Source organism: Manis javanica, chromosome 9 (assembly GCF_040802235.1).
Source record: "Manis javanica isolate MJ-LG chromosome 9, MJ_LKY, whole genome shotgun sequence".
NCBI lineage: Eukaryota > Metazoa > Chordata > Mammalia > Pholidota > Manidae > Manis > Manis javanica.
Window position 1 is genome coordinate 40,653,484 of NC_133164.1, and position 27,867 is coordinate 40,681,350.

The window sequence follows — 27,867 nt, forward strand, 5'->3', positions numbered from 1 at the left end:
GTGGGATTATATCATGCTGAAAAGCTTCTGCACAGCAAAAGACACCATCAATAGAACAAAAAGGAACCCTACAATATGGGAGAATATATTTGTAAATGACAGATCCGAGAAAGGCTTGACATCCAAAATATATAAAGAGCTCACATGCCTCAACAAATAAAAAACAAATAACCCAATTAAAAAATGGGCAGAGGAACTGAACAGACAGTTCTCTAAAAAAGAAATACAGATGGCCAACAGACACATGAAAAGATGCTCCACATCGCTAATTATCAGAGAAATGCAAATTAAAACTAAATGAGGTATCACCTCACACCAGTAAGGATGGCTGCCATCCAAAAGACAAACAACAACAAATGTTGGCGAGGCTGTGGAGAAAGGTGAACCCTCCTACACTGCTGGTGGGAATGTAAATTATTTCAACCATTGTGGAAAGCAGTATGGAGGTTCATCAAAATGCTCAAAACAGACTTACCATTTGAACCAGGAATTCCACTCCTAGGAATTTACCCTAAGAACGCAGAAATCAAGTTTGAGAAAGAGATATGCACCCCTATGTTTATCGCAGCACTATTTACAATAGCCAAGAATTGGAAGCAACCTAAGTGTCCATCAGTAGATGAATGGATAAAGAAGATGTGGTACATACACACAATGGAATACTACTCAGCCATAAGAAGAGGGCAAATCCTACCATTAGCAGCAACATGGATGGAGCTGGAGGGTATTATGCTCAGTGAAATAAGCCAAGTGGAGAAAGAGAAATACCAAATGATTTCACTCATGTATGGAGTATAAGAACATAGGAAAAACTGAAGGAAGAAAACAGCAGCGGAATCACAGAACCCAAGAATGGACTAACAGGTACCAAAGGGAAAGGGACTGGGGAGGATGGGTGGCTAGGGAGAGATAAGGGGGGGAAGAAGAAGGGGGAGATTAAGATTAGCATGCATAATCGGGGGTGGGAGAAAGGGGAGGGCTGTACAACACAGAGAAGACAAGTAGTGATTCTACAACATTTTGCTATGCTGATGGACAGTGACTGTAAAGGGGTTTATAGGGGGGACCTGCTATATAGGAGAGCCTAGTAAACATAATTTTCTTCATGTAAGTGTACATTAATGATTACAAAGAAAAAAAGAACGAAGGAACAGGGGGATTACTCCCTGATAGGATAAAACTAACTGTAAATCAATGATTAATGTATGCTTTAAATATCCTTAATTTTGATCACTTAAAGGGTGTCAGATGATCGGCTATGGAGGTACATTTTTCTGATAATATTCCTTTCTCTTAAAAAAAAGCAGTTCCTGTGTGGTGACCTTCAATTAGTTCTACACAATTGTATAAAGAGCATATCAAAGTGTGGGCAAAGGGACTGTTTGTGTTTATACAGAGGATCCAAGCCTAATTTGGCTACCCAGAAAATGAACTAAGATACGATATGAAGAAGAACTTCCAACATCAGCACTCTCTGGAAGACTCATACCAGAAGATGATCATCAAAAAACCTCAACAAAGATCCAGGCACTGCTACAGCTGTAGCTGCATTCATCCCACCGGTTCCTGGACTTGCCATGGGAATGAAGAAGGGGATATCTAAGCTGGCCTGTGCATACAGTAAAACAACAAATTTGACTGGATCTATACTGTTGGAACTCAATCAAGAATTAGGAGAAGTGTAAGTTGTAACGCTCCAAAATCTTACAACTACAGACTATCTACTGTTAAAAGAATTCTATCTACTTAAATAGAATTCGTGCCTCATACCGAATTTACCGAGTATCATAATTCCTCCAAGTGGTAAAGATACCTCAAGACAAATGCTGGGCATAGAAGCCACAGGGCATAAATCTGCAAAGAAGTAAAAAGCTAATCTTTTCAAACAATATGGCTTCTCTCTCACTTACCGACTTTACATTTCCCTGTATGGCCCCAGAAGATGACTGGTTAGCCAGAGACGGGTAAGATTCCTCAAAGGAGGAACAACCTAAGACAGGCACAGTTGCAGGGGGGCCATCAGGTGAGAAACTGGGGATCAACAGAGGTGAGGCTTAGAACCTCACCCCCCCCCCCATTTTGAGAGAAATCTTCTGCATCCGTGGATGTTTTATTGCCCTTGTCTAGCTTGGATTAACACATAGTCTACAGGCACACACCTGATCATCTACATTTGCTCTCTTACAACACTAAACTATGTTTTCTACCTTTATCTTGCATCTACCTACCACTTCAGCATTTAAAATAATAATAATAATAATAAAGGGAGAAATGTGGGATCCACATATAAATCAAGTATAAAAATCAAACGAATATTCATATTTGACCTGATTGTTTATAGTTCATAATGCGTGATCAAAACCGAAAGTTTCTGTGATGACTGCCCTTGTACTGTTCACCATGTAAGAACTTATTCACTATGTAAGAATTTGTTCACCATGTAAGAACTTGTTCGTTATGCTTCAGAAGATTGGAGACTGTTGAGAATTAGTGTTGGGGTGGATTAATGATTGTGCATTGTGTCCCCTATACAGAATTTTATTGTTGTTAACAACCATTTGATCAATAAATATGAGAGATGCCCTCTCAAAAAAAAAAATTGAAAATACTTACATTCTACAGTAAATACAGATTAGCCTAGTGTCTTTTGGGTGTTATTGTAAAATTTGAGAGCAGGACATGCTATTTTGGGACCCAGCAAATGGGAGATAGACTTGGGCTTAAATTCTGCCTCCCACCACTTAATGACCTTTTCAAATAAACATGAATTTCTTTGGCTGTGAAAAAAAAAACAAAAAACAGAAGATAGCAAGTGTTGCCAAGAATGTGGAGAAATTGTAACCCTACACACTAGTGTTAGGTATAAAGTGCTGAAACCACTATGGTATTTCCTCAAAAATTAAAAATAGAACTATCATATGATCTAGCAATCACACTGCTGGGTATGTATCTAAAATATTTTAAATCAACATCTATATTCCCATAGTCATTGTGGCATTATACACAGCAGCCAAGATATGGAAATGACCTAAATATATATTGTTAAAATTAAAAACAAATGGAGACCAGCCTTGCAAATTGCCTGAGCAGACAAAACCAGTTTAGTCATACAAAGCTCAATTTAACTTATTTTGCAAGACTAACTTGACCTAGTCATTTATTTATGCCTCTGAAAGTCCTAAGCAAAACTTAAACTGTGTCCCAAAGTTGATATGAAGCATCTACTGACCAACTCCCTGTCATTTAAGAAATCTCTAGTATTATAACCAACCTCTGCGAAGAACAGTCACTGCTGCCCCAGTAAGTAAACTGCTTTATAACAATATACCCCCGGGCCTCATTCCATGTTCTAGTTTGAGTGCTCCCGGTCCCAAATTGGCTTTGCATGGGTGGACAATACATTTTTTACTAATTACTACTTTGGTGATTCACTGGTTTTACTTCTGCTATTTCTGAACTTCTGACATCACCAAGGGATGAACAGATAAAGAAAATGTGTTTATATGCAATAGAATATTATTCAGCCTTAAAACAGAAGGAAACCCTGCCCTTGTAACATGGATGAACCTGTAGGCTGTTATGCTAAGCGAAATAAAACTAGTCACAGAAGAACAAATACCACATGATTCCACTCACAGGTGGTACTAATACAGTCAAACTCAGAAACAGAGACAAGAGTGGTTTCTAGGGGCTGGAGGGAGACGAATAGGGCGAGTTGCTGTTCAAAGAGTAGGGTTTTCAGTTATGCAAGATAAAAAAGTTCTGGAGATCTGGTGTATACTGTTATGGCTACAGTCAATACTATGCTGCACACGCAAACATTAAGAGCGTAGACCTCATGTTTTCTTACTTCAATAAGAATATAAACTATCAAAAATTTAAATAGCAATACCTACTTTAAGATAACATAAGATTTCCGCAGTCAGGAGAAGGTGACTCCGGCGCAGAAAGCTGGGGCGCGGGGCCGCCAGCCCGCCCTCCGCGACCCCCCTTTACCAAGCAGAAGCCGCCCAGCCGCCGGCCGCGCCTGGATTTCCCGCCCAGAGAGCCTCGCGTCAGCAGCGCGGGGCGCTCCGGGCGGCGGCGGCCGGGAGCGCGCGCGCCTGGCGCGGAGGGAAGTGGCGCGCAGCGTCGGCCTCCGGCGCCGGAGCCTCAGCGCAGAGCAGCGACGTGCAGCGGACACGCGGCCAAGGTCAGTAAACGGACTGAGACGGCAGAGAGGACCTCAGGAAAAAAAAAAAAAGCAATCGAACATACTGATGAAGTACAAAATGAAATAGACTTAGTGAACGAGCCAGTGGGGACTTTTTCAAAATACAACAGAATATAACAAACTCCACCAACCAAATTTTCAGAAGAGTTTGGCATTGATCTCCAAAACCCAGATGTGTCAACCATCCACAAGTGTCTGCATTCCTTGCGGAGGAGGATTATTTGAAAAGAATTCTAGTGACAGAATTTGAAAATACTAAATCAGGTCCCAGAATAGGTTTTTATTTTGATGAAATAAAACATTACTTTGATAAGAAAGTTCTTGCCAAAGAATTTCATATGAGTAAGAATGGTGATCCATCTTCAAAGGCTGCTGAAATGACATGGAAACCTGGAAAGGATTTGACAAAATGTCCAAGCAAAAAGAGTAAAACCGGCAGGAGCAGACAGCATGAGAAACTGAGAGCTTCTTTACCCGGTTTATTGGGCTCCCTGATGCAGGTGCAGATGGGTTAGAAGTCACCGATGACATTTGCCCAAATCCATTATAGTACTGCTTTCTTCCTGACGTGGATAATGAAGAGAAGAATATGCCGCTGATAATGATGAAGGGGATGAAGATCAAAGTAAGATAATGATGAGGGGGAGGAAGGACAAGGTGACTGCTGAAACACTGATGGATTTGAACCTTCCTTTTTAAATTTTCTGCAGTTAATGGGAGCAAGTATCAGTCTTTTTTCCTCTGTGCTTATGAAAGTAATTCAAAAATTATACTGTGCCCCAGGTGGCTTAGAAAGTACTAATCCACTTTCGAAAGTTTAGAAAGTATGTAATGTTGGTTTTCATCATATCTACTTTGATTCATCAATCTGAATCCCGTAGAAATAGGGTGGACACTGGGCGATGAATATAGACCATTAATTGTTCAAATCTCAAACTAGCTGAAATTTAATAATAGCTTCAGTCATAGGATATGAGACCACTGATTTGGAAAATGTGTTCTCTTCTATCTCTATAAGAAAAGATAATTGAAACCAGTTCACATTCACATGGAATAAACAAGGAAACAAAAATGCAAGCACAGTTTTGTTCCTGTGCTATGCTAACTCTTCCATCTCTGTCATAATTTAGTCAGAAGAAACATGGGCAATCTGAATATTCTATAACCATAACTAATGTGACCCACTGATATATGAGTGAAGTGGTACATCTGGAATACATTACAATTAGTGTCAAAGTACACGAGTCAGACACATATACAAGAAACCTCTATTCCCAAGACACCATCATTGCTACACCAGTGTCCCTTCTCTAAAATATTCTCTCATGTCCAAGGAAATCCCTTATGACCATATGAAAGAGGAGAGGAAATCATTAATTTAGCTTATTTGTTTGTCTTGATATGACAGTGCAAGTCAAAATCAGTAGCAACTGCAATATACCACCGTAACTGTTGGTCTTGAAAAATAGTGACAAGGAAAAATCTTCCCAATGGGCATAACTTTAGACTGTAAACCTGGTCATCTACTTTGTATGGACAGAGTAGGGCCCAAGGAGGAGGTAAAAATAGAATCACGGTTAGTTGTTCAGAATCCTGGAAGGAAAGAAATATTGCAACAGTGAAGATAAAGAAGTGTAGCATACAGGCATATAAATGTGCCAGGTCTTATGTTTAATTAGAATGCATCCATTTCTGGATAAAAACCAATCCACCAAGAAACCAAATGACCCAGCAAGCCTCTGTAATTGGCAACAGCCAGCATGGCATAATGGGTACATGAATGAAGTGGCCATAGGGTGGCCATGAAGGCGATGCCAGGGGCCAACAGCACTGGTTCACACTACTAATGCTAGTGTGGTTGCTGCTACAGCCCAGGATTCAGCCTGCCAATAACAGAAACCAGGGGCGGGCTGTGGAACTATCCCTTGAGGAAATCAACAGCAGCTTTGTTGATGAGGGACCAATGGTTTGACCACTGGTATGTACTGGGGTATATGTATATCTTTACTATATGCACAACCTCTGTGTATCTAAGGACTCATCTGACTTATTGGTATCATATTATACTTTATTTTTCATTCGTGTGGGGTCTTATTTTACAGAAAAGCATATATAGGAATGAGCTCAAGACCGTGAATTCACTGATTTTATACTTCCAGGCTTGTTAGCTATTCCAAGAAAAATCCTTTTCATTCCAACACACACCTTTTCATCTGAAAGAATAATTGTGCTGAAGAGTGGCTACAAAACCATCACAGGACCTAGTTTCAGGTAACCCCAAATATAAACCGGTATATAAATATTTAGTGAGTGGAAGAGCTGTTTAGGAAAATGTGAACCTTTTGTAACAGTGTTTTTTTCATCCCTCATTAGGCCTTTTGTTTTTTTAGAAGAGTGAAAGGCATTCATTTTATAGTTAGCAACAACATGTTGCATGCCTACTGTAAATTAGGCAGTGTGATAATATCTGGAGAAAAAAGGAAGACATGAGCCCATATCTCTAATATCTCAGAAACTAGTGGGCTCATATCTTCATTTGTTAATACCTGTAGCTGGTAACCTTAATTACATACTGTACAGTGGCCTGCTTACTAGCTTACTTTAGTGGAGAGTCTTATCTAAAGTTCTAATCCTCTGGGCGTTAATCTGTCACTGGAAACACTTTCAACCTTAATTTTCTCACTCTTGATCATGACTCACCCATATAACTCAGTGAAACAAATTATGGTGTTCTTATTGGATTTTTGACCTCTAGGTCTTTGTAAATCTTACTTCTCCATTTAGTCTGTAAAAAGGAGTTGCAATATGTAGATTCATGAGTAGCATCAGGGCAGAGGAACATTTTAAACAATTTTGGAACCCAAAGGGATTTTAGAATTGTCACTGTGATAAGTTGGGTTTAAAATTCAGTGGCCTATAGTAAAATAAAGTCTTATGACAACACAGTTCCTGCTTTAGGCATCTCAGAATCAATACAGTTTGGCATATCAGAAATTCTGGAAGATAAATTATATTACATTTTCATATAATAATACTGAATATTCTATTACTTCTCATTCCTACAATCACTGTCCCATTTCAAGTCCTACTTGTCGCTTGTCTGTGCGATGTCAACAGCTCAGATGGTCTCTGTTACTAGGACTCCCTCCTTTCCTAGATGATGTTCTGATGAAACAATATTTACTTTATGTGACTTTACTTTTTCAGAATCACATCAGTTCCTCATATCTACTCAGTAGTTGTAAAATATTTTCAAATATACACTTTTATTTCACAAAGGCATTATTACAGAAAACTTTTTATTATTGAAAAAATAGACACTTTACTTCTGACTATGATGGAATAATTAGTACTAGAATAACTCTCCACCTATCCACAAATATGCAACTGAATAAAGTATATGAAGCAACTGATTTTAGGCACTGGACAGTGGGTGGCACAATATTGTTATCTCAGAAAGAAGTTTTTGATTGAGTAACTACTACACTATCTGTAAATACCTAACAGCATTGTGTCATTTTACTCTAATAAAATGTACATAGAGATTTATATGGTCCTTCATAAATTCATCTTTTAATAATGTATCTCCTTAGACACATATAAATGAATTGTTAGCCATTTCTACTTTGAAGAAAATATTTTCATAACAATTGTCTATTATTTTATTTTATATTTGAGTATGAAATTTCTATTTTTATTTTTAAAATATTTATTTTAATCCCTCCAAATAAAACTTTCATGAGATTTGCCTGCCCTGTATTCTTCTATATCTGTATTTCACAGTCAAATGCCTGGTACTTTGTAGGTATTCAATATATATATATATATATATATATATATATATATATATATATATATATATATATGCTGAGTTTATGAAGAAAGCATAATAGATTTCTTCTCAAATAAACACCCAGTACAATGTTCTGGATTAAATGGCTTTCCTATGAAGATACTTTAGTAAGTTTGTTAGGTATGTTAATCAAAACCACCAATATATCTATCTATCTATATATATATATATATAGTATAATTATATATATTTCCTATACTTACTGTATTTACAGTTCTATATCTAATATTTACAGTACTATTTATAAATGTGTATATATTGAAGTTGTGATAAAGTTTATAAATTACTTGGCCATATATACTATTTTTTATATTTAAGAAAACTATGTTAGCCATTTAGTTTTTTGCAGAGTTTGTGGGCAGATAAGTATTAAAAATTAAGTCAAGGAAAAGGAAAACAAGGCACTAAACATGCAATTATTTTATAGAACAAGACATTATGACAGATGCAAGTTATACAAATAAGAATTAGGACTATAAATGTAAACTTTTTCTATAATACATATAAATGAATATTATATTTCACAATAGCATTCATTCAATAAATATTCTGTAAGTACCCATCTATGCCAGGAACTGTAGAAAGCATTTAGCCTGTATCTGTGAGCAAGGTAGACAAAACACTCTGCCGTAAAGGAGCTTATCTTCCTCTAGTGGGAAATACATAAAAGCAATAAGCAAAATGGATACAATAAATTAAATATTATGCTGAAGATGTTAAGTATCTTGGAAGAAAAGGTGCAAAGAAAGTATTGGAGAGAAGAGCAAGTTGCGATTATAAATACAGTATTGGAAGTAGAGTTAAATTCAGCCATGAGAGAATATTTGAAAAAAAGACTAAAACAGCTGAGTTTGGGCCACATTACCATTTTAATAAGGAACATTTTAAGAAAGAGAAAAACCTGTACAAAGTCCCTAAGACTTTGATAAGGAATATTTTAAGAAAGAGAAAAAAACCTGTGCAAAGTCCCTAAGATACAAGTAAATTTGGTTTGTTCAAGGATCAGCAATGAAGTCAAAGAGAATGCAGAAAGTGATGGAAGACAGAAGAGTAGATAAGGCGGCAAAAATAGTGGTATTTTACAAAGATATTTCATATTCAGAATTTATTACATATTTAAAAAAGGATTACATATATACTATTAACTTTAAGATTTGAAAATTTAAACCTAAAAGAATAAATTATTACAGTTAAGAAAATTTAGTCTCACAGGAACAATAATGGAAGGTGTACTGTTTCTTGTTCAGCTGAAAATATAGAATCAGAAGATAATAGAAAAATTCAGGTGTCCTTATTCAGATTTTATGTAAGACAACTTCATCTCTTGTGGTCTCTGGTGTCAAAACAGGATGTTACAAATAACATAGCCCCTTTAGGTACTTTTCAAAAAAAGTCTGTTTTATGTAGGGCACCAATAGCCCACAACCCATAGCTGGTGGCAGAAGTTAGAATTTCTTTTTTTTTTTTATCCAAATCTTTAATCCCTCGTAGTACTTATAAAAGAAAGAGCAATTGGATATTTTGGCTTTGTGAAAGTGAAAGCCCCATATCCTTTTATTTAGTAACAAGTGGCTCTTCACATTTGATCTGTTGAACTATAAAAGAACAGAACTTCAATATGAACATCACACAAATACCTCACTATTCATTCTTTTGTTCCATGTGGCCTCTGCTTTCAGTTCTTAAAAAGCTCTTCTTCCATATCTTCTGAAGTTGGAACCTTTACTGAAAAGAATTTCTAACTGTCCAGGAATTTTGGAACTACTGTAAATCAGGTGAAAATTTAGCAGTAGAGATCTGAAAATGTTGCTTTGCTTTTATTTTTTCTTTAAAAAATATCAAATACCAGAATAAAATAATACTATAACCTAGTGAATATACCAGGAAAATTATATAAACATTTGAATATTCAGGATACAATCAGTGATAATATTTTAAATTCATAATTGTCTATATCAGGTAGTATAAAACAGCTGAAAATACATAAAGTTGTTTCATGTTTTGTACCTCTAATGTTTGGTGTGTACACATATAGAATAGCTATGCACTCCTGGAAGATTGTTCCTATCATTGTAATATTATATCCCTTAATGTCTGTGGTAATTTTACTTGCTCTGAAGACTATTTTATTTGAAGACCATCTAAGCTTTTTTAAAATTAATATTTGCAGGATATACCTTTTCCATCATTTTACTTTCAATATGATATATCGTTGCATTTGAAGTGAATTAATTTTGTTAGATAGGTTATGTTCAAATTTACTCTGCCTATTTCTTTCCCTTATTTGGTATATTAAATTTACATTTAGAGTTGTACCCCAGAGAGATTGTAAGTTCACTTCCAAACCACTGCAATAAATTGACAAATGGGGATTGCAATAAAGGAGTTTAAGTAAATTTCTTAGTTTCCCAGTGCATGTAAAAGTTGTTTATACTGTAGTCTATTGTGTGTAATGCCATTACATCTAAAAAACAGTGAGTATATCTTAATTAAAAATACTTTATTGCTAAAAAAAAATGCTAACCATCATCTGGCTTTCAGCAGATCATAATCATTTTGCTGGTGGAAAGTTCTGCCTTGATATTGATGGCTGCTGACTGATCAGTATGATGACAGTCGCTGAAGGTTGGGGTAGTCTTATTTGAGATGTCTTAAAATAAGACAACATTGAAGTTTACTGCAGTGACTGACTCTTCCTTTCATGAATGACTTTTCCAGCATGTGAGGCAGTTTGATAGCATTTTACCACACACAGTAGAACTTTCAAAATTGGAGTTGATCCTCTCAAACCCTGCTGTTGCTTTATCAACTAAGTTTATGAAATATCCTAAATCCTTTGTTCTATTTTCAGCAATGTTCATAGCATCTTCATCAGCAGTAGACTCCATCTCAAGAAACCACTTTCTTTGCTCATGCATAAGAAGCAACTCCTCATTAAAGTTTTATCATGATACTGCAGCAATTCAGTCCCATCTTCAGGCTCAGCTTCTGATTCTAGTTATTTTTCTTTTTCCACCACATCTGCAGTTACTCCTCCATTGAAGTCTTGAACCCCTCAAAGTCATCAATGGGGGTTAGAATTAACTTCTTCCAAATTCCTGTAAATGTTGATCTTGTACTTCTTCCCATGAATCATTAATGTTCTTTATGGCATCTAGAATGCTGAATCCTTTTCAGCAAGTTTTCAATTGACTTTGTCCAGATCATCAATAGCATCACTATCTATGGTACCTGTAACCTTTCAAAATGTATTTCTTAAATAATAAGACTTGAAAGTCAAAATGACTCCATGGTCCCTGGGCTGCAGAATGGATGTTATGTTAGCAGCCATGAAAACAGCATTAATGTTATTGTACATGTCCATCAGAGCGTAGTGGGTGACCAGGTGCACTGTCAAAGAGCAATCATAATTTGAAAAGAATATTTTTTTTATGAGCAGTAGGTCTCAACAGAGGGTTTAAGAAATTTAAAAAACCATGTTGTAAACAGATATGTTTCATCCAGGCTTAGTTTTTCCATTTTTAGAGCATAGGCAGAGTATATTTAGCATAACTCTTAGGGGCCTTAGAATTTTTTGAATGGTAAATGAGCTTTGATTTCCACTTAAAGTCACCAGCTTCATTAGCCCCTTACAAGACAGTCAACCTGTCCTTTGCATGTTTAGTGTAGCCTCCTTCATTATTACCACATAGTTATCTTACCTAGATTATCTGGATAACTTGCTGCAGCTTCTACATCAGCACTTGCTGCTTCTCCGTACATTTTTATTTTATGGAGATAGTGTCTTTCCTTAGACCATATGAATCAACCTGTGGTAGCTTCAAACTTCTCCTGTAGCTCCCTCACCTCTCTCAGCTTCACAGAATTAAAGATAACTAGGGCCTTGCTATGGATTAGGCATTGGCTTAAGGGGATATTGTGGCTGGTTTGATCTATTATCCAGACCTCTAATACATTCTCCATAGCAGCAGTAAAGCTATTTCACTTTCTTATCAGCCATGTCTTCACTGGAAAAGGACTTTTAATTTCCTTCAAGGAACTTCTCCTTTGCATTCACAACTAGGCTAATTGTTAAGTGCAATAAGCTTAGCTTTCAGCCTATCTCAGCTTTCAAAATACCTTCCACACTAAGCTTAATCATTTCTGGCTTTTGATTTAAAATAAAAGACATGACACTCTTCCTTTCACTTGAACACTTACAGACCATTGTAGAGTTACTAACTGGCCTAATTTCAATATTATGTCTCAGGGAATAGAGGGGCCTGAGGTGAGGGAGAGAGACAGGGAACACACACACCATTTACTGATTATTTTCACAGTCTTATATGGGTGTGGTCGATGACACTACTAAACAATCACAATATTAATGTCAAATATCACTGATCACAGATCACCATAACAAATACAGTAATAAAAAGTTTGAAACATTGCAAAAATTACCAAAATATGATGCAGAAACATGAAGTGAGCAGTTGCTGTTGAAAATATGATACTGACAGACTTGCTCAGTGCAGTTACCACAAACCTTAAATTTCCAGAAAGTAAAATATCTGCAAAGTTCAATAAAAAGTGTATCTAACTCCTACAAAGAGCATCATTCAATATGCAAACTTATGTGGAATTCCACAATTGAGCAATATAGCAAAAAGTGAAGCAGATTTAAAAGATTCTCAGATGCAATTACAAGATTAACATTCTCAAATTAGATATTCATTCATCACTTATTCAACAGTGTATGTTAAATGAATAGAGTAAATGGGTTACTATTAAAATTTTATAGTATAATTGTGAAAATGTTGCTTCATAAAAAGAATAGCTAGATAATGAATAAAGAATACAGGTTATGGCTATAAAGTGGTTGTTTTGTACAAAAGGATTTGAGAGTAACTGCAAAACTTGCTCACCTATTTTATCTTAAGAGCATTATTTTGTGTGGAAAATCTTTTTCCTTCATGTTATATTATAAATGATAAGCAGTTATTTTCTCTAGTATCAAGAATTTAACTTTACTTGTGCTATTTCAAATTTTATTTAATACATTTCTAGATAATGTACTTATATAAACTTGAAAAAACAGTAAGAGTAATAAGATTATCTACAGATCAACTAACACTTGATATTTATTAGCAAGCTTCTTAATTGCTGTCAGTCTGTTATATAAGCATATCTCATTTTGGTCTTAATTTGCATTTTCATGATTACTAATGAGGTGTAGCACACTTTCTTGTGTTTATATAAGCCATTATGTTTATAGAAGCCACTCAGAATTATTCTTGTATGAAATCTTATCACTTATACTTTTGGAGTAACCTATAATTTCTTAATAACAATTAGTACTTACCAATGCAGTTGACTTTTGAATATCATGGTGGTTAGAGGCAAGACCCTCACACAAAATCCACATGTAACTACTGACTCCCCAAAAGTTCAACTAACAATAGCCTACTATTGCCTGGAGACCTTGATAACATAAACAGTCAATTAATATATATTTTGTATGTTGTATGTATTACAAACTCTATTCTTATAATAAAATAGAGAAAAGAATGTTTTTTTCAAACTGTTATAATTCTAAAAGATTTTCAAGTATATTTATTGAAAAAAATTCACATATAAGTGGACCCGTGCAGTCCAAACACATGTTGTTCAAGAATCAACTGTGTTCTGTTTCTGTATGTAAGTCCGTAAACAGGAAATCCCAGAGAAAAATACCTCTAAAAACCGAAATCAGTCAGAGGGAGAAATAAAGTTTAAAACCCGTTTATTGCTTACAAACTGCAGTCCAGCGCTGTCTCTCTCCTCTGATCCTGAAGAAGCAAGCAAGCAAGCAAGCCAACCAGCCCCTCCCTTTAAACTCTCATGTTCAGACATGCCCTGGGTTGCCCAGGTAATACCCATTGACATGGAGATGAACTTCTCTCCACCCCTCAGGATATGCAAATGTACTAAAGCCAGGAGAGATACTCTGGAAATGTTACAATTTTACCCACACTGTAGTAGAGTAAAAATATTTTAACAGCTCTAATGTTACATATGTGTGGCCCAAATTCAAGCATATTTCTTCTGGAACATACAGCTATTTTTGTCTTCCCATTCAAATATTTTGTTGGCTAGCCATATGAACCAAAAAATGTACGTATATACCCACCATTTATAAATGAGTATGTTTTTGTTTGGTTGAGCATTTAGACTGGTAGCTTGCTTAAGAACTGTAAACTATGTAACAATATACCCTTTATTGGTCCCAATATGTGACCATGCTTTCTGTGAACATAAGATTTATTTCACTGTGTTCCAAAGTAACACTTTTCATTTCTATATATTTATATCATTCCAACTATATTCACATAGGTAAGTAGATACTATATATATTTTCTGCTCTAAAGATTTTATTAACAGATATGGAGAAAGTGAAGGTTCCTATGGCCAGGATTCTCACCTGGCACTTGGCTTGCTCACTACATGTGTGTGGGCAATACATTATTAACTATGTATGAAGAGCTCTGCCCCATACTCTGGGCTGCACAGCTTCAGGACAGCAGGACTTGCCACCAAAGGGAATAAAGTTGGGTATAAACTCTTTCACTCATGAATGCTCCACTGTCATTTTTCAGTTTCATTGAAGCCCCACTATGGACAAAGTGAAGGTTCCTGTGGCCAAGATTCTCACCTGGCCCTGGTTGGCTAGCTCACTACACATTTGTGGACAATACATCATTATTGACTCTATACAGAGAGCTTCGTCCAGTGCTCTGGGTGACATGGTGGCATGGGTGCAAGAGAGCAGAGACAAGACTGAAGTGGTGGCAGCACCGAGACCACACACTGAGATGGCTGTGGGGGCAGAGAGGCCCAGAGGCAGAGACTGGCTCGCTGCATGCAGACTTGCTCCAAGTGGACAGGATTCTAGTGACTGACCTGCCAACCATGGAAATAAATGACCTTTCACCCCAAGAATGTTCCACTGTCATTTCTTTGGTCTCATTGAATCCAGAGTGATCTTGTCTGGGGCTAAAACCCATTGGCAAGACACCCAGGTAAGTTCATTATGGATTCAGTGAAACTGAGGAATGACAATGGAATGTTCTTGGGGTAAAAGGGTTTATTAGTCATCTTGTTCTCCTGGTGATAGGTTGAGCACTGCAGAATTATATCTGCATCCAAGTAATCTTCCTTTGTCTCTGCCTCCACCCAGAGCACTGGGCAGAGGGTTTTATATAGTGACTCATTCAGTAATAGCTCATTGCCTAGGGTATGGAAGCAGTAGCCTAGCAGTAGGCCAGTTACATCATCAAGTAGTTTAGGTTAAGGTGAGGATCCTCACCATAGGAATTTCTATTCTCTCCACACAACACATAACTGTGCAGTGATTTGACAACAGAAACAGAATGGTTACTGATCTAAACAGTGTTTTTCATAAATGCAATTGGAAAGAGTAATAGTGTTATGAAAGTATGACACTTAAAAAGAAAAATATCATAAAGAAAAATTCTTCTCTGTGTGTGTGTGTGCATGTAAGTAATTCATGTAAATGGTTGTAGTCTCCTCCAATTTAAACTGGCACCATCCCTGCACATCCAGCTCTCATCATAAATGGAATCATAAATGGCACATCATAAATGGAATGTAGCTGTCTGAGAGTATACCATTCCTGGAGTAAAAATATTTCAACAAGAACAATTACCAAAATAGAGATATTTCATAGATTCTTTGATCCACTCTGTGAGAATTCAAGCCTTAGTTAAATTCCACACAAATAACACTGAGAATCCCAAAGAGTGCTCTGAAGATTGGTATCTAGACTACTCTGTGTCCAGCAGCCCTCTACATCCTCTGCTGCTCCAGATGACTAGCAGATCTCATGTTCTATCTGATGCCCAAATAGCATCTAACATGCGATGTGCCTTTTAAAAATACGCTTCAATTAATGTGCAAGATAAAGATTATTGATATCTTTTGTGTTTGTGGATTTCACTAGTGTTGCAATAGTTATGATACTTATGTTGTTGACTGGTATCATTACTGTAGTCTGCTTCAAAAGATGTTTTCATTTTATTTGTTATTTTAGAAATACCTCTTTGCTTTAGTGTGGGGAAAATTGAAGTTCCTATGGCCAGGATCCTCACCTGAACCTTAATTACTTGATATAACTGGCCTACTGCTAAGCTACTGTTTCCAAACCCATAGGCCATAAGTTATATTGACTAAGTCAATATATAAAGAACTCTTCCCAGTGCTCTGGGCAGAGGCAAAAATGAAGGAGGATTGCACACATAATTCTAGTGCTTGACCTATCATTGGGAGAAAAAAGTTGGGTAATAAACCCTTTTACCCTGAGAATGTTCCATTGTCATCCCTTGGTATCACTGAATCCACAGTGAACTTGCCCAGGGCTGACACCCATTGGCAAGACACTTAGGAATATTTAAGCACAGGTGTATATGATCAAGATAGGCATTCATGGTGCAGGGAGGTAAGGAGGAGAACTGTGGATAAAGTGAAGGTTCCTATGGCCAGGATTCACACCTGGCCCTGGTTGGCTAGCTCACCAAACACATGTGGTCAGTACATTGTGTAAGTCAGGGGAGAGGAAATCGCAGGGCAAAATACCTCTAAAAACTGAAATCAGTCAAAGCAAGAAATAACGTTTAAAACCCATTTATTGCTTACAAAACTGCAGTCCAGGGCCATCTTTCTCCTCTGCTCTGGAACTAAAAAGCAAGCAAGCCAGCCCCTCCCTTTCAACTCTCAGGTTCAAACACACCCTCAGTTGTCCAACTAATTACCCATTGATATGCAGATGAACTTCTCTCCACCCTGAGGATATGCAAATGCACTAAAGCCAGGTGAGATATTCTGGAAATGGTACAATTTTACCCACAAGTTGTTATTAATTATATAGAAAGAGCTCTGCCCAGTACTCTGGGTGACATGGTGGCACGGTTGCAAGGCTGCAGGAGAGCAGAGAAGAGACTGGAGTGGTGGCAGCACCGAGGACAGAGACTGAGATGACTGAGGGGGCAGAGAGACTCAGAGGCAGAGACCTTTGAGTGGAAAGGATTCTAGTGTTTGACGTGCCACCATGGAAATGAAGTTCGGTATAGCCCTTTCACTGCAAGAATGTTCCACTGTCATTTCTTTGGTCTTATTGAATCCATAGTGAACTTATCCAGGGCTGAAACCCATTGGCAAGTGTGGGTAATATTGTAACATTTCCAGAATATGTCACCTGGCTTTAGTGCATTTGCATCATTTCTCAGGGGTGGAGAGAAGTTCATCTCCATATCAATGGGTAATTAATTACCTGGGCAACCGGAAGGCCTGTCTGAACCTGAGAGGTTAAGAGGAGGAGGCTGGCTTGCTTGCTTGCTTCCTTCCAGAGAAGAGGAGAGAGACAGCCCTGGACTGCAGTTTGTAAGCAATAAATGGGTTTTAAACTTTATTTCTGCTTTTGATTGATTTTGGTTTTTAGAGGTATTTTGCCCCAGGATTTCCTCTCCCTGAACTTACAGCAAGACAGGAACGATGGAAGCTAAGTGACAGACACCATGTTTTTTACCGAATCAGAAGAGAAGCCTTGTAGGGAAAATGAAAGTTCCCATGGCCAGGATCCTCACCTGACTGTAATATACTTGATGATATAATTGGCTTACTGTAAGGCTAATGTTTACACGCCTATTGGAAATAAGCCAGTGTTGCTATATAAGGTGTATTGTGTATATTGCTATATAAAGAGATCCACCCAGTGCTTGGGGCAGAGCAGAGACTGGGAGCGAAGGCAGAACCTGGAGCAGAGGCAAAGCCTAAAGAAGAGAGCAAGGGAGAGCCAGGAGCAGAGGCAAGGGCTATGAGGCAGTGGAGAAGCCCCCAGGCAGAGACTGGCTTGCTGCCTGCAGACTTGCCCTGAGGTGACAGGATTTTAGAGCTTGACCTGCCATCACAAGAATAAAGCTGGGTATAAACCCTTTTACCCACAGTCTTCCCTGTCATTTTTCAGTCTCAGAGAATCCAGAAGGAACCTTCCCAGGGCTGAAACCCTCAGTCAAAACCAACCTACTGTAAAAGCATATTTGTTTAAAAACTGAAGTGTTTCACTACTGTTATTGGAAACAGTATTCTTTTTATATTTAACAAATATTTATTAAGTTCCACTGTATTCCAGGTAGTGTGCTGTGGATTCAATCTTCTCTATTAGACCCACTTCATGTTCTTCAATATTCTTATGAATTTAAACTCTTTAAAAAAATTAAAAGGAGTTTTAATTTCAGGAGTAAAAGGTTTCCTTTACCCTTTGTGGATAAAATTGCACTATTTCTAGAATCTCTTGCATGGCCTTAGTGCATCTCCATATCAATAAGTGTTTCCAAGGGGTGGAAAGAAGTAGTCCATCTCCATATCACTAGATGATCACAGTGGGAGTGAGGGCATATCTGACCGGGACAGGTTGGATGGGCCCCTTTTTGCAGCAGTGTCATGAGGGACACTGGTGAGCAGAAGTGGACAACTGCTTGTAAGTGATAAATAGGTTTCTCCCACTCTATTTCTCGCTTTGCCTGATTTTGGCTTCAAAGGTATTTATGCCCAGGCTGGGAACATATTTTACACCCACTGTCCCTCATCCCTGGAGTTACACCATTTAAGGTTCTTCTAGTTGGTCTAAGAATTAAATTAACATAGGACAGATTAACAAGAGAAAAAAAAGTAATTATGTGTACATGGAGGCCTAATAATGAAATTGAGACCTAAAGGAAATGGCCAAGGCAGGCAGTTTATATACTTTTTAAACAAAGAGAACAATAAATCTGTGAGCAATTGACAAGATAAAGAAAACTTATGTTCAAGAACTTCCGTTAATAAGGAATTCTAAACAGAATTTGGGCTGGGGTAGAAAATCAGTAAAAGTAACAAGTTTTCTTTATACGGCATTCTAGACTCTGAATTCCCTATCTATGGTGATAAGGATTTCTCTTTACCTTCTCATACAGATAGGAGACTTATTTCTTGCTTTCTGGAGACAAAGTGGGATTGGAGAGTTCTTCTTGCACTGGCTATTTTTAAGTAATTTTAACTCAAAATAAACAATATGCCAAAGTGACACATTTTGGGTTGCTTACCCTTGTCCCTTACAATACCTAAAATGAAAATAAACTCTTTGTTCAGTGGAGTTGAATGTTGGAGAATGGTGAAAAAACAGGCTGCTCTGCTCACTGTATGCAACAGTGAAGCAGTTAGAATTTAGGAACAGGATTATATAGTCCCAGGGCAGAACAAAAATGAAACTTCATATCTGCAGAGGAGAAAGTCTTATGATGGAGGCTTGCAGGTCAGAAAAAAACTGAGGGAAGAGTTTAGGAAGTTTAAGATAAAATTAGATCTAGAAAAATACAGAAACTCGGTCCTGTACTTAATATAACTCTTCCTGTAATGCCTGCTAAGTGTAAGAATAGAAATAGGTTAGCATAAGCATAGCCATCTTAAAAAAAGCCTAGAAGCCATTTTCTGAGTATGTGACTTAGAAAGAAAAACTGGAACTGGGTAAGGCCTTGAAAAACAAGCTAATCATGAACACCAGATGGTGGGCAGCTGTGACCCTTGGTCAGCTAACCTTGGTCAGTAAATCTTACATACCAAGCTTATCGTGCAGAACCTCCCTAACCATTGAGGAGTAGTCTTACCCTGCCCTTGCTTAACCCCAGGATATATGTCTTGCAAGAATAATGTATAGTTATAGAAAATTGCTATGAGTTAAGTGCTTTGAAATTGCTATATAAACCCTTGGCTCTGAGTGCTCGGGGTCCTTGTTGAGACCCGCTGCATCGGGTTGACTTGGACCTCAGCTAGCTAGCTGAATAAAGACTTTGCTTGAATTTACATCTCTATGCCTGTGTAGTTTGTTCTCTGGGGAAGCCTCGGAAGCCTGGACCCTAACACTAAGTTTTTTATAAAATGTCTAAACCCACAAAAAGCTGAATGACTGAAATTATTGTAGATATTAGGGAGTATGATTATCATGGTGTTTGGGTCTGACTGGCAGCAGAACTGGTATCAACTAGCTCATTGCAAGGGAAATGACTCAAAGAAAACAAATCTGAGAGGGATATACAGTAGATAAAATCACTCCAACAAGGCCAACCTTGGGAAAATTGATGTGAATGTAAAATGGCCCTTCCCTAATTTTTTAATTAGTATTTTAATGAATCCATAGACAGTTTTCTTATTTTGCCATTTCTCATCAATATTTGATTGCTCTTTCTTCTTGAAAACGTCCCTTCTCTTGATTTGCATGGTAATAATCTCTACTGCTTTTTCTCCTTAGTTATTTGTTCCTATTTGGCAGAAGGAACATTAAAGTTTGGATTTGACAGTCTAGGGATAGGAACAGCAGGGTAGTCAAATTTTGGCTTTCTGGCTCCTGGCAGCAGAAAGTGCAGAGAGCTCCCATTCTGAAGAAAATCTGTTGGAGAGGCTGGACCAACTCCTCATTTTCCTCCCCTCTGTCCACAACTTTCATATTGGCGATCTGTAACATTTGTCTATATATTCTTGTTTCTTCCTATTTTATATGTTCTCACATGATAATCATATCAACTCCATTAATTTTAATTAATCCTTCCATTACAGCAGCCCCCAAATCTGCCTCACTGCAATAAGCAGCATTCCTTTAAATTGTATGCATCCAAATGGTCATAGATACTGTCAATCAGATGATATACTCGAAGCTGATATTCAACATGCCTAATATTTCAGTTCATCAATTCTCCTGGGAAAATTATAACAAAGATGTTAAAATACTAGGGCGATTGAAACTTCTATGATTATTTGAGCTTAGCAAAGAAGGAAGTATTTTCATTCTTTCTACATTCACTTATACCATTTATGCATTCACAAATGGTAACTGATTTTGCCTATATGCCAGGTAATCATCTAAATAGGGATAGATATTCAGAATGAGCATGCAGTCCTTACTTTAAGGAGCTTACATTCCTATCATCAAGAGAAAAAAGTCCCTAGGAACAAATACATATGGAACAAATGTGAGCCAATTAAAATTTCCAAGAATTAAGGTAACGTGTGTTAAGGAAGTAGAGAGTGATGGAGAGGGGTGTTTTACATGCAAATGTGAAAAAGATCTCTGAGAGAGCAGCATTTGAAGAGAGACCTGGAAAAAGTGAGGAAGTTGTATCAAGTTTTATGGGAAGAATAAGAAACATTTCCCTAAGCAAGTGCATTTCCCAATTTAATAGCAAATTACTTTGTTGTCCAGATAATTATTTTTAATTCAAACTGAGGAGAACTGGGCATGAGTATTTTCTTGTGAGAACATAAGTCCTGCATTTAATGTAAACTAGACATTGGCTCAAGAAAATGAAATTACGGTTACATCAAAAAAGTAAGACAGATATGAAAGAATTATTGAGTGTTATCACTAAAATAACCGATTAAATCAACATTGCCTTAGCTGTTAAATATTCACCTTAATATAGCAGAGCTTGTTTTTTTAAAAAGTAATAGGCATAGGGAAAAATAATTTATGAACTTGTAAAATGAATCAGGTTTCAATCTTGACTTGGTAGGTAGGAAAATTCATTTGTCATTCTTTAAAGTATCAAGTTCATGTAATTTATCTATTTTCTGCAAATACATCATAGACATCATAGATAACTATTTATATTAATGGGCATAGTTAATGCTATCAGTTATAAAGATGAGATGCAGGATAGCTCTCTTTATGTGACATAAGAACTAGGGAACCAAGCCTATCGATTAGGATATTATTAGAGTCTTACTTTGTTGCAAGTATTGACACTTACTGACAAATGACCTATTCACATATCCCCAAATAGTGTAAAAGTTGCTAGAAAGTCTGAGGAATTATGACATTTTAGGAGCCACAAAATCTGTTCTATCACAAGTACTGGGATATGGTACAAAAAAATATAAAAAGTAACAAAATGTTAACTGATTGCCTGGATATCTAATTACTAGTTTTGAGAATTTGAATTCACATTATGATTATGAAATTTTGATAAATAAACAGAACTATTTATTTACAGATGTCAAGTGAAATAAATTGAATGTCAGCTTTAAAACTGTATTGTTTTATTAAGTTTACATTTGAAGATGCTTTGTATTAAAAATAAACACATGAATTTTATTTGCAATTTTAGGATTCAAAATTATATTTTTCTATTACAATCCATTGCACTTGTTTTGGTATTAGTTTGAGTCAAATTTTATAGTGTTTCATTTATTTCAAGGGGCAATTTTCTTGAAATATTTTATGGAAATCAGATTTTATATACTAAATACTATTTAAAAAGTTATGTTTTGAGAAAGAATATATGATTTTTCTGATAAAGCAACATATTCTTTCACATCTGTATCAAAACTCTGAAAATAGAGTAAAATAGAATTTGTTAAAAAATAAAAAATGCTCTTTAATGTTGAATGTAATCTAAGTATTTTAATTTGATTTATAATTTTAAGAAATTTTCTCTCCTTATACATCATTTTTTTCTATGAATTTAAAATACAGTTTTAATTAGAAAATTATGGTGTCCTTTTAGTTGTGTTTTCTTATATGATACTATTACAAATTCAGTGTTATGTTGAATCAGTGGAAATTGGTACAGGGAAAACATAGAACTTGGTTACAGATTCTGCCAATGACAGCTTGGAGGGCCAACTACTGATGAAAGACATACAGCTCTAAAAAAACTGCTTTATCCAGTCTTCCTGAAATAATATTCACATTGTCTCTATTTCTCCAAAGGTCATTAACATTTTACAAGATTTTAGATTTAATTTTAACAGGAAAGCATTGTGTAATTAAAAGTTTAAATGCATTATTAATTCTAATTAGGTTTATGGTGATACTTATTTTACAGATGATATGCCATTTTAAAAGACACTGCTTCCAAATACAAATAAGGTGTTTCAGACATACTGTAGTCAAATCCATATTTGTATTATCTCTTTTCAAGGAGTAGGAAGTGTATTTTAAATGCAAGCACTCAAAGATAAGGTAAAATTGTATCTTAAATCAAATAACAAGTTTCAAAGAGAAACTGACATTCCCTAATCAAAATTTTAATGAAAACTACTTGGGTATGATATCAGCTTTGCTCTTAAGGCATTCCTTATGCACATCTCATTATAATAAATGATTATTAGAAGTTTCATATATTACACATAAATAAGAAATTTCATACACTGTCAGCATAGTATATTCTTATGTAAAATGTTATGATTTTATACATTTAGAATTTCAAAACAGGAGTATGTTCCAGACATTTTTAGATTTTATTTCAGAATATTAAAATAAATGTTTTAGTTTTTCAGGTTTTACACAAATATCATTATCAGATGATACATCACTAATTTATAATCCATCTATACTTAAAATTCTCAAACTTCCTTGTTCATTTGAAGATTGTTATTACTCCATAGAGAATTACATTGTAACTGTTTTTTCTTTACCTCTATTTACTTTCATTTTATACTTTCACAGATCATCATGGTAAACTTTCTGAAATTTTTCACTATAAATGATTTTTCCTATGACTAGTTTTTTTCTTAGACATAGGAAAATAAACATAGTTGTTAATTAACACAGAGATAGCTATCCTGCATCTCACCTTTATAACTGATAGCATTAACTATGACAATTAATACAAATAGTTGTCTATGATGTTTTGCAGAAAACATAAATTACATGAACTTGATACTTCAAAGAATGACAAATGAATTTTCCTATCTACCAAGTCAAGATTGAAACCTGATTCATTTACAAGTCCATAAATTATCTTTCCCTGTACTTAATACTTTTTAAAAAACAAGCTCTGCTATTGTAAGGTGAATATTTAACTTAGTTAAGGTAATGTTGATTTAATTGGTTATTTTAGTGATACCACTCATTAATTCTCTCATATCTGTCTTACTTTTTTCATGTAACCATAATTCCAATGTCTACATTAAATTCAGGACTTACATCCTCACAAGAAAATACCTATGCCCAGGTCTTCTCAGTGTGAATTAAAAATAATTGTATGGACAATAAAGTAATTCTGCTATTAAATTGGAAAATGCACTTGCTTAGGAAAATGTTTCTTACTCTTCCCATAAAACTTGATACAGCTTCTTTCCTCACTTTACCCAGGTGTCTTTTTAAATGCTACTCTCTCAGAGAACCTTTTTCACATATGCATGTAAAACATCCCTCTCCATGACTCTCTACTTCCTTAACACGCTTAGTTCTTAGAAATATTGGCTCACATTTGTTACTAAGTTAAATATTCACCTTGAAATAGTAGAGCTTACTTTTAAAAAAGAAGTATGGGGCAAAATAATTTATGAATCCATTCTGAGCTGGAGAGTCACTGTGAAGCTTTCTCTCTCTCCAACCATCCTTCTCTGGTTTCTGGTCTAAGTGTCAATAATTGCTCATCCTTTAGAGACTGTTTTCTCTGCTATTTTAATGGCTCAAACGAAGTCCATTATGATCACAGCAAAGAGGTAACCTCAGTCTTTGGAACTTATTTATCGTCCTGTTCAGTGATGTACAGTTACCTGTCTTTGTGCACAAGTTCAATACAGTTACAAAACTGACTCTAATTGTTCTGCATTGGCGCAAATATCCAACCAGATTTCCATGAAGAGTAGACGTCCAAGCTATTTCAGATCTCCTAATCTGAGATTGTGAATAAGGCTTATTCTCCAAGAAAAAAATAATGTTTATGAGAGAACTAAAATTTTAGCACCTCTTTTATCTTAAGATCTCTCAGGCTGGCTAGAATCTATAAATTTTTATTTCACAACTGATACATTAAAAACTATGTTTATTTCTCAATGGTTAATCCCACTGAAAATAGCAAATGTATTTTGAAAATGTCTATTAATTTATGTTTATATATATATATATATATACTCATATGCTTTCAGTCCTTTTATATCATCACTTATAATTGCTGGATGTTAATTTTATTTTAATGTTTATATACATTTTAATTCTTCAGCCTTCTCTAGTTGTAACTGGCAGCCATGGAATGGAATTAGTTGTACTGCCTGTGGCATGACCTTGCCAAGAGAATTGGACAAAATATTAGGTTCTACAGTGTGCAAATAAGGAAAATGGAAAATAATTTTATATAAACCACTTATTAAGCACATACAACCCTCTCAGGCAGAGTTTCAGTTTTTTAAGTATTATTCAAATTTTTGGTATGAATCATTGACCAAAGTGACTTGTAATACCTAGTATGGTGTTACAACTCTGGGTATTTTCAAATCCATAAATGGGATTAATGTATATATCAAAGAATTACCACTTTATGAACTTTTTGATTTTTGAAATAAGAGAATATGATCAATGGTATAGCCTGCATATTGGGGATACAAAGCCCCAATTTTTACATTCTATCAAGAACTAAAATTGAAGCATAGCTGTTATAATTGAGTAAAATGTTTAAAAATGATATTGAGTAAATGAGAAAACTGTGTCTTATAAAATTAAAAACATAATAAATATAAATATAATAGAGTCCACCAGCATGAAATAAATGACATTTAACATAGCATCAAATATAGGTATTTCTTGACATTCTGTTTAGCTTGGTTTTCACCATGGCTATGTATTCAATTAAATATGATGTATGTCATGAATACTTATTCATATTAATAAAAATCACAAATGAGAATTTACAGAACAATAGTGCTTAAAGTAGGATTGTGTTAATACAAGTAATTCACAATAGCAGGTGAGTCTCCCCAGAGATCTACTACTTACTCTCCACAGAGAATGAATTAAAGACATTTAGTTACCTTCATCAGGAAGTTACAAGCTCAAGGGAATGACTTTCATTATAAGCAAATGTTTGAAAATGTGTTATTTATTATAAAAAATTGAAGCCTAAGTGGACTAATAAGGACATTAACTATATAGACAATTAGCTGTTGTTTTAGAATTGCATAAGATGGTTTCATTAAAATAATTTTAATGAATATATGGATTTTGTTGCCATTTCCACTCAAAATATGCTCGCATGGTCTATATTGAATATTGGAAGAAATACACAGAAGAAATGTCCAATCTTTATGAGAATTATTTATCTTAATAAATTGTTTTTAATCCAAATGTCAATGCTGCAGTTTGAACACACTACACTGGCATGATCATTAATAGTGAAGGAAGCTTATGACAAAATGAAATATTCTTTGGGATATTTGAAACTATTTGGAATGATAGCTTCAAAATATTTGAATAATTATTGAGGTTTCTTTCTGATCGAAATTTTAATATATATTCAGAAATTTGCTTGTTTGGCATATGGATACATCCACTTGACTAATTGACAGCTATTTTAAAATGAATATGTTCTATTTATTGCACTTGCCTAGGAGACACCAAAACCGATCAATGTGTTTCTACCTAACCAGCTAGAGCAGATAAAGAGAATCCTACTCAGTAAACAATGGGACAGTTTAAACCTTCTCTGTATAAATCTGTAGATTCATTTTGGTCTCTAGTTTTAAATGCATAACTAACAAAACCTCCACAAACTCCCTTAAAGCCCCTGATCATTCCCCCTCAGTGAACAACACAGAGAATTTCTTCTGCAGCATGATTTATCTTTCTTAGATATTTATGAGACCAGACTTCTAAATATTATGTGTAGATTTTTTTCCTTATTCTTTAATAGTATGTCCATTTTTTCCTATTTTTAAAATTTTCATATTTCTAATATGTAAGACTATGGCTAAGTGATTTTACTCTTCTGGAATGTGGGCATTACAACAACTGTTTCTGAAATATAAAAAGTGATCATAGACAAATGAAAGAAACATGTAGACAAAATTGGTATGTCCTGGTACATTAGCAGTGTGGTGTTATAAAGACTTCTCGCCTTAAATAGGAAGGAGTATGGTCTAGATCATACTTTTTATTTTACTGATATCCTTTGTGTTTACAACTGAATCTCTCTGTTCCTAAGAACAATAGATTTCATGGTAAGGAAAGAAATAAAGAAAAATGTAAGTCTGGAAAAAGAAAATAGGTTTATATACTCTCAGTAGCCTGGAATAACATTTATCTTAGATTCTCCATCTCAATATAATGAAGAAAGGTATGATTTTCTAGCAAGAAATACCTGAAATGCTTAACGCTTAACATTCCAGATGGCAGAGAAAAAGAAGTCAAGCAATCATAAAGGAAGTCAGAAGCAGGTAAGTAGAGAGGATACTCTAAATATGCTTGGCCTTCACCTGTGACATCAGCATTTCTTCTCCTGGCTGTTACGAGAAGGAAGCAAGGTGAGAACAGAAAAACTTTCATATGACAACAATCCTAAGAGTAAACTATTTGGTGTGGATTCATAAATGGTAGCAAAACTTTTCATACATAGTGTAGGCAAATATAATACATAAATAAATCAGAATCCAAACCACATCTTGTGATATTGTTCTCTGATAAATATAATGAGATCAATTACAGTTATCTAAATAGCCTTCATTTATAAGTTTATGCAATTAACAATATAAGCTTATTTTACAAAATATGTTACCATTATTAATGTTTTAATAAAACATTTTGACAAAAAGGGGTGCACATAGTCTACCCTTCTACATCTGACACCAGAAAAATAAATAATTGTTAATACCCTTTATATCTGACAAACAATTAAAGGATCACATATGTCCTAAAAAATAAATAAATACAGCTATAGATCTATTAAAATACTTCAAATAATTCTTAAGATTAAAGTTAATAGTGAAAAATCTAAATATAAAATATTTTTTAGGGTGG

At 35.4% G+C, this 27,867-nt stretch overlaps 1 long non-coding RNA gene and 1 pseudogene across 1 annotated transcript in view; one reads left to right on the forward strand and one right to left on the reverse strand.

Moving 5' to 3' along the window:
- LOC140843515 (uncharacterized) overlaps positions 1-4,030 on the reverse strand; it is a 170,465-nt gene extending 166,435 nt beyond the window's left edge. The window contains exon 1 of the long non-coding RNA XR_012121355.1: positions 3,897-4,030. This is a non-coding gene — a long non-coding RNA (uncharacterized lncRNA). The remainder of the gene's footprint in view (positions 1-3,896) is intronic.
- Positions 4,031-4,171: 141 nt separating this feature from the next.
- Positions 4,172-4,847, forward strand: LOC118973417 (protein SET-like; annotated as a pseudogene).
- The last annotated feature ends 23,020 nt before the right edge of the window (positions 4,848-27,867 follow it).